A 7,597-nucleotide genomic window follows, 5' to 3' on the forward strand; every position below is an offset into this window, starting at 1 on the left:
CTTTGTAGTTACTGGGAGGCTGCTAAGAGGTCCTCTCAAATCTTCGTATTGAACAAATCCAGTACCCTCAGACTCTCCATCACAGGGCAAGCGATCCAGTCCCTTGACCATCACGGTGGCACTGTGCTGAACTCACTCCAGGTTGTTGACGTATGCTTTGTATTGGGAGCCCAAAACTAGATGCTGCCCTACACAGCACTCATGAGACTACATGTAGAAAACTCCATTAAGATTACCACCTCCCATGGTCTACTGGCTATGTTGCTGTTAACACAGCCCAGGATGTTGCCAGAGCACACTGCTGGCTCATGCTCATCAGCCTTTCAGAGGTTTTTTTTTGTGGTTTCTTTATCATGATGGAAGTTTCTTTGTCATGTCAGAAGCTGTGGCTGCCCCATCCCTGGCAGTGTTCAAGGCCAGGTTGGACACAGGGGCTTGGAGCAAGCTGCTCTAGTGGAAGGTGTCCCTGCCCGTGGTGGGGGGTTGGAACTGGGTGAGCTTTAAGGTCCCTTCCAGCCCAAACCAGTCTGTGATTAGAATCATAAAATCATAGAAGAGTTAAGGTTGGAAAGCATCTTAAGATCATCCAGTTCCAACCCCCCTGCCATGGGCAGGGATTCTGTGGTAATAGTCCAATACATTAATTTATGAATATAAATTTACATCCTTTTTGTGTTTTTTGCAGGTTCATAGGCAGAAGTTTTTTGGAAAGTCAGGAATTTAACAGTATAATTTTTTGTTTCCTTGTTTGTTTGAGGAATTCACATGAAATCTTTAGGTCCGTATCGTAGAATCATAGAATTTAAAATGGGATCTGCACAATCTGATTGCTATTCAGTAATGAAACGTGGTTTAGAGTAGTAAGAGGGAATTCCATCTCAAATGTATATTTCGAGGCCTGAAATCACTGTCATGATCATTTTGCTTGAATTTCACTCAGGATCACTAACAGTTTGCCCAGTACCTTGCAGCTGAACCAGAATATATATTTTCAAAAAATCTGTGTTTAAGTCCTTGGCATTACTTTTGAAACTGATATTGAAGGCACTTGACAGCTTTTGGATGTGGTAAACAACCAGCATATGGACTAGACTGCGCTGAAACCATTAAATATGATACATAAGGAAACCTGGAAGTGCTGAATGCCTTCAGCAGAACCTGTAGACGCCTTCATTCCACTTGTGGTCATTCCTCTCTGCAGCTCTGCTGAATGTCATTGGCTGGCTGTAGAAACACAGATGTATGTTGGTGGTTAACTGGCAGACTATCGGGAATACATTGCAAATGTTTTTTTCTTTGGGTTTCTCCCTTTAGGAGCACATATATATGCAAGTGACTTTTCTGTAAAGCTCTGCTGCCTAGAGAAAGCAGCGCCATCTGGCTTTTTGTTTCTTCTATCAGTTCAATATATATAGTATGAATATACTTCGATGCAGTATATTAAAATAAATCCCAGTATAGCCAGTTTACTAGCACTAAGTTGCCACGTTTTCACTTCATTAGATATCTATGCTTGCAATTATATCCTGTTGTCGGTTTTTCTTTCCAAATCACTCCATGACTTTATGTTCAAAACTGAGTCTTTTCCACTGACCTTTGTCTTTGTAGTAGACTGAATGACAGCTGCAGTCAGACATTAGAAAGCATACATCAAGTATACCCATAAACTTAGTAAGACAAAAACTACAGTATATTTAGTAGATGAGCTCTTAGGCAGAAGCTCTTCCCTGTGAGGCACTGGCACAGGGTGCCCAGAGAAGCTGTGGCTGCCCCATCCCTGGCAGTGTTCAAGGCCAGGCTGGACACAGGGGCTTGGAGCAAGCTGCTCTAGTGGAAGGTGTCCCTGCCCATGGCAGAGGTTGGGACTGGATGAGCTTTAAGGTCCCTACAACCCAAACCAGTCTGTGGTTCTATGATATGCTGAGTGCCTTTTGTTTTTGATTGAATCTTGATGCACTAGTTGTGAGTAATCTTCACTGTCTAAGAATATAACAGTTGCGGAATTCAACTCCAAGTCATTAACAGGTCAAAAAATAAAGAAAAAAGCTATCAAGAATATCATAATGTAAGTTACATAGACCATGAATATAAAAGCATCTTTGGCTTTGCAGGGTATTGTAATTAATTTGTATCTGCTTTTGTTGTAAGCTTTGTGAGGAGCTTACATGGAACTTGAGTTTAGGGTAATGGTCCCGTTGAAATGCATATTTTACTTTTAATCTTTGTTTGCTGTGTCAGTTTCTGCCATCTGCTAAGCTATGCTGCAAACATCTCTGTTTATTGCTCATGTTACTCCTGTATAGAAGTCGAGCATCGATCCAGTGTTACGAACTGAAGTACTGAGGTAAGGAAGAAATGAACCAGAACTGATAAATAATGTTCTAAATTTGGCATAGATAGATGGGGTTTAGATCAAAAACGTGATTTTTAAAATCCCTGTCTAGTTAGAGATTAACATCAATAGTTTTGCTTCTACCTGAGGTCAAGGACTGCTCGCACTGGGTATCTTGATGCTGAAGCCAGACTGAAATCTGGTTAATTCATCATCCTGCAGCCTCTGAGGATGGAACAATGTTCCCATTTAGCCCAGGGCATGAGCAGTTTCTATTGAGAAGACTGGGATCCCTCTAAGGTGCAGGGCTAAGATGCTACTGTACTTTAAAACATGGCACTCAGAGGAGGCAAGTTGGTAGTTCCTAATAAATCTTTGGAGTTATGGTCAAAAGAGGTCCATGGTCTCAGCCCAGCATGGAGATGCTTTGTGGGTGCTCTGGGGAGTGGAGGGAAAGCTAATCCAAAATCACATTTGCCCTAGTCCTGCAAATTTTTCCAGGAGTAGTGGCATGACTTCAGTGTGAGAGGTGCTGAGCATACCAACTAGCCATTGTTACAGTATTTGGGGCACAGGTTTGAACCTCTTTTATTGGGAAAAGAATTGGACATAGCTAAGTACTCTAACAACTACACTACTACTAGAATAAAGAATTTCACCCATCTCTGTGACGTGGGGGGGGAAAGACGTTCTGGTGTCTATGCTATAATCTTAAACCTCAGTGGTTTCTTACACTGTCTGAGGATAGAAGGAGGAAAAGCTGCTAATGAAAGGGGGGTCCAAAGGAAATCTAGCGTGCTGGCTGCTTTGAATCTCTTTTTGATAGGTACCAAACACAGAATCCCCAGATTTGCTTTGGGATCAGATGCTTCAGGATGAAGTGTTGCTGAATATCAGTTCTGTACTTCATCTGGTTCCTAAGGGACCTTCACGTGGCCAAATGCAGGCTACATCTGTGCTTGGAGCAGGATCCAGGTGAGCTCATCTGCAGGCTTGTGCTCTTACTCACTGCCAGCAGCTGTGTTCCAGGGAAAGCTGTTTTTAAGGCATGGATGCAGGCTGAATTTAATCTTTTGGGCTAGAACTGTCTCCATTGTAGGACTGTATGTGAATCACTTCCGCAATGCACCTGGTTGCCTGGAGGTCTCACTGTGAAGCCCTAAATCTACCAGTCAGTGTCATGGATTGTAAAAGGGTTACAATAAAAGAGAAAGTCATTAGTCTTTGGACTTTGGAGGATTTCCTTCTTGAGCACCACCAAACAATTTTTCTGACTTAGTAGGCAGAAGGGGTGAGATACGAACTTACGTTTCTCTCTGGCATTGCTTTTCTGCAGGATTGATATACAAACAAGAGGTAATCATTGATTGAGGGACACGAAACATTCTAATACTGGGGCCTGGGCAACTGTGGTTTGGGTATTGTTGAATGCTGCATTTCTAGGCACTTGTTTTTTATATAAGATGAGAAACTAATGGCAGTGTGTAAGAATAATGGATGCTTATCCCACCACAGTGGGCAATCTCAGAGCCTTTATAAAGGAGTTGCTGCGTGAGACTCAAAGTATAGAACAGGAATTTTCTCATGGTTAAAAAAGAGAAGTTTGACCAAGTCAGGGTTTCTGGCTGGAGACAGAAATAACCACCTTCACAGTTAGGAAAAACACTAGTGTCAAAATGCTGCATTTTCTTCAGGTCTGTGGCCTATAGAAATGAATCAGGAGGATGAGAAGGAACTCTTTAGTCTGGCTGCACTATGCACTAGTCTAAAGCCCTAGTTTATAGTATGGTGTAAATATTTAAATTATTGTCAGCAATTATGGTTAATCACTTTCTTGGTAAGAAGCATTGCAGTTTTATTTGGCGAATGCTTCTGCACTGCCATTGGGTGTATGGGAAGTGAAACATTATTTATGACTCTGAACATACACTTTTTTAAACAACTGCTGTCAGGAGAAATACAAAATATGAGATATAAAACTGCTCTGATTGACTTAATTGCTACTGCTCTGTCACTTACCTACCTAAAAATGCATTACTCCAAAACATAGCAACCCTCACATGAGGATGAAAAGCAAGTGCTTAAAACTGGTGCTGTTCTCAAGCCAGTTGACTAGAATCAATATTGTAGGAAAACTAAGGATTCAAGTTTGTCACCACTGAGGAATGCCAAGTCCTGATGATATGTATGTTCCAAATAACTCTCGCCTTACTGAACAAAAAAAAGACCAGAATTCAAACTCCAAAATCTTCAGGTCCATTTGCAATATCAAAGCCCACGTGAGTCAGATGCCAGGATGGATTTTATGATCCTAGTTCAAAAAAAGCACTAAATTTTTAAGTGTTCTTAACTGTTTTTCAGACTAGATGTATGCAGTATGTTTTTTAATTTTGATGGAGGCTTAAAAGTGGCTCTATAATAGGATAAAATACAAGAGGTACGTGTATGAGCTAGCATGTGAAGAGATCCATCTTCTTCTGCTCTTCCAGAGCAAGGTCATTAGGAAACTAAATGAGATATTTATGTCTTTTTTCATTGAGAGAGGTGGGACCAATGTGCCCTCAAAGCTGCTTTCCAGGAATTGATCATTCTTTGGTAACCGTAGGGCAAAGTCTGCAGAGGAGTTCACAATTTTAATCCTTCCAACACCCTGTTGCCAGATGGTGTTTATTCAAGTCATAAAGAAAACAATGCAGAATAGATATTGTCACTATTATATGTGATGAATTATTTGAAACCAGCTTCTAGGATTTTATTATTGTTATTGAAACAGCTCAATTTTATTAAAGGAAATTTAATCCAGTAAGTATATACAAAGCTGGTCTGTTGGTTTATCTGACTATCTACCCTACTGAATGTTTTCTGCCTTTTTACCTTTTTTATTATTATTATTTTTAATAAATCTTCCATAAGCAGGAAGGAAAGGGGTCAGTGATCTGAGTAAGTTTGTCCTGATGCTGTTAAGGATATAAAATATGTGCTTTTTATACCATGTTGTAGTAATGATCTCAAGAAAGAAGTTGCTTTGTTTCTAAGTGGTGCACCTCACTTCAGATAGCATTACTGTCCTTTTGGGAAATTAATTGTGAGTATAATTCAGAACACAAGGCTTTCCTACCACAGAGCCCTCTGTGCCACCATTGCAGAGGGGCTGTGGGTAACAAGTACCCCTTGTATGCAGAGGCCATCAGATACCTTGGTATTACTGCCACTGCCAGCAAGTCTGGGTCTGCACTGAAAAAAGAAAGCTGCTTTCAGTGTTTTCAGTATAAATTAGAAGCCAGAAATCAAAAGTATGATGAAACCTGCCTTCAGAAATTGCTCCAAGGATACAAAAGACTTCATAATAAAGGTAAACCAGACCTATAGATGGCATATTTGAGGCTCATTTGTCTTAGTCTCTCAGAGTATGATTCTATCACACAATTGTAGGCTTTTGGGCAGGTTTTCCTGCAACTGTAGAAGCAGCAATTGAATTGAAAAGCAGAGAGTAAGATTAAAAAATTATCCTATCATCTCTCTATGTATCTGTTCAGGTTTACAGCTAAAGCTTTCTTTGCTTTAGAAGCATAGGGGTGTATCTAGACCATTCTCTTCAAACACAATTCAGTATAAATTTGCTGTGAAAAGCAGCTACACTTTGCTGGAAGTACCAACCTCTGGGCTCAGGAAAAGGTTCTGAGTGCAGATGTGTTTAACTTTGACAACACTGTTTCTCACTTTGCTGTTGTTTCATGGTGCCAGTGATTTGAGAAGCAGACGGGCAAGCAACTGTGCATTATCCCACTAATAGATATACTAAGACATTCCAAGGAGAGAGACATAAACTGTCTCCCTCACCCAATATTTTAATCCTAGCTAGATTATACTATCATGCAAAAAATACCTGTGTATTCTGACTGCTGGACAATATTCCTGAGTCTGCTAATGCAATCCCACTGAAGCAGAGCAATCATCCTGATGTATCTTTAAAGTGACTTTTGGTTTTTAAAGTGAAATAACTCATGGGAAGGGAGCTGCTACCAACATGATTTCCAAGTAGTGGAGGTATGGGTGAGCATCTTGCTTGTTCCCTGTGCACTGTGCATCTGTTATGATAATGGGAAGAGAATCTGTGTTTTCGTGAGCTGATCCAAATCTCGCTGCAATTGAAGACAATCCTGCTGTGAGCCTTTGCTGAGTGCCTGGAACATGAACCAAAACTGCAGTAAAAGATATAGAATTAAAATGTTTCTCTTAAATAAATAGACAAAAAAGACATTTGATACCTGCTGTGTAGTTTGCACGTTTTATCTCCTTTGCTTAAGCGCTTAATTACCTTGCCTAATTCAGCTTTTCTGGGCCTTAGTGGTTTAGTTTATACAGAGTCTATAACTGTTGGTTTCTCTTCTTTTCTGGTAGTCTTTTGTAGGAGTAAAATACACTTGCAGGAAGGACACCCAGGCTGCTTCCAGGATAAAAATATATTGCCTGTATTGAGCATCCCATTTATCTTCACATCCTGATTGGAAACAAAGATATTTAAAGTCTTTATTGCTGCATTTGGTTTTTGTTCTTTGGTTGGTTGGTTACTGGGGTTTTTGTTATATTTTTAAGATGATGGTACTTTGGTACAGTATCCGTCTTATTTTCTCCTTCTCCTTCCTTGCCTCTCATTATTTCACCTGCTCCATCTTCCCATGATGTCTTCTCTGTCCTAGCGTTTTAGTTTCTCCTTAATTCTCTGGAGCACATTCTACAGTTTTTTCATGTGTGCAGAATGAACAGTTCCTTTATGTAGGCTCTGTGCAAGTGTCTTGTAGAATCCTAGATGATCCTAAGGTCCCTTCCAACCCAAACAATTGTATGAGGAGTGTTGTATGATTTACTTATGTATAGCCTGAAATAGGAATGCACAATGGAAAGCAGAGATACTGTGGGTGGCAGACGACAAGCGAATGCTCCTATCTTCAATTCTGAAACAATGATTGTAGTCTATGGCTGGCTGTGTATTGAGATGGCTACACCCCCCCTCTTGGAGAGTCACCAGAATGCATTCCAAGATGATAATGGTAACTGTTAACTCAGCTTTTTGTCTGAATGTGTTTATGGAGATAGTGCTTCAACATGGAAGGGCTTCAACATGGACTCAGCAGTCCTGAGTGACCTCCTAAAGGTGACATGGGCAACTCAGGAAGAGGTGGCATCTGTGTAAATGTAAATGCAGTTAAGTGAACACTGAACACCTACATGGCCAAATCCCTTAGTGTGTGCTGTTGTCTGCCA

The 7,597-nt window shown here is 40.5% G+C and overlaps 1 long non-coding RNA gene across 1 annotated transcript; it reads left to right on the plus strand.

Moving 5' to 3' along the window:
* The first annotated feature begins 1,744 nt into the window (after positions 1-1,744).
* Positions 1,745-6,865, plus strand: LOC134164152 (uncharacterized). Its single transcript, XR_009965017.1, has 2 exons — positions 1,745-3,507; positions 5,898-6,865. It is a non-coding gene; the product is annotated as an uncharacterized LOC134164152 (long non-coding RNA).
* The last annotated feature ends 732 nt before the right edge of the window (positions 6,866-7,597 follow it).

Source organism: Pezoporus occidentalis, unplaced genomic scaffold, assembly GCF_034315485.1.
Source record: "Pezoporus occidentalis ecotype Australia unplaced genomic scaffold, CSIRO_AGI_Poc_V1 ctg212, whole genome shotgun sequence".
Taxonomy (NCBI): domain Eukaryota; kingdom Metazoa; phylum Chordata; class Aves; order Psittaciformes; family Psittacidae; genus Pezoporus; species Pezoporus occidentalis.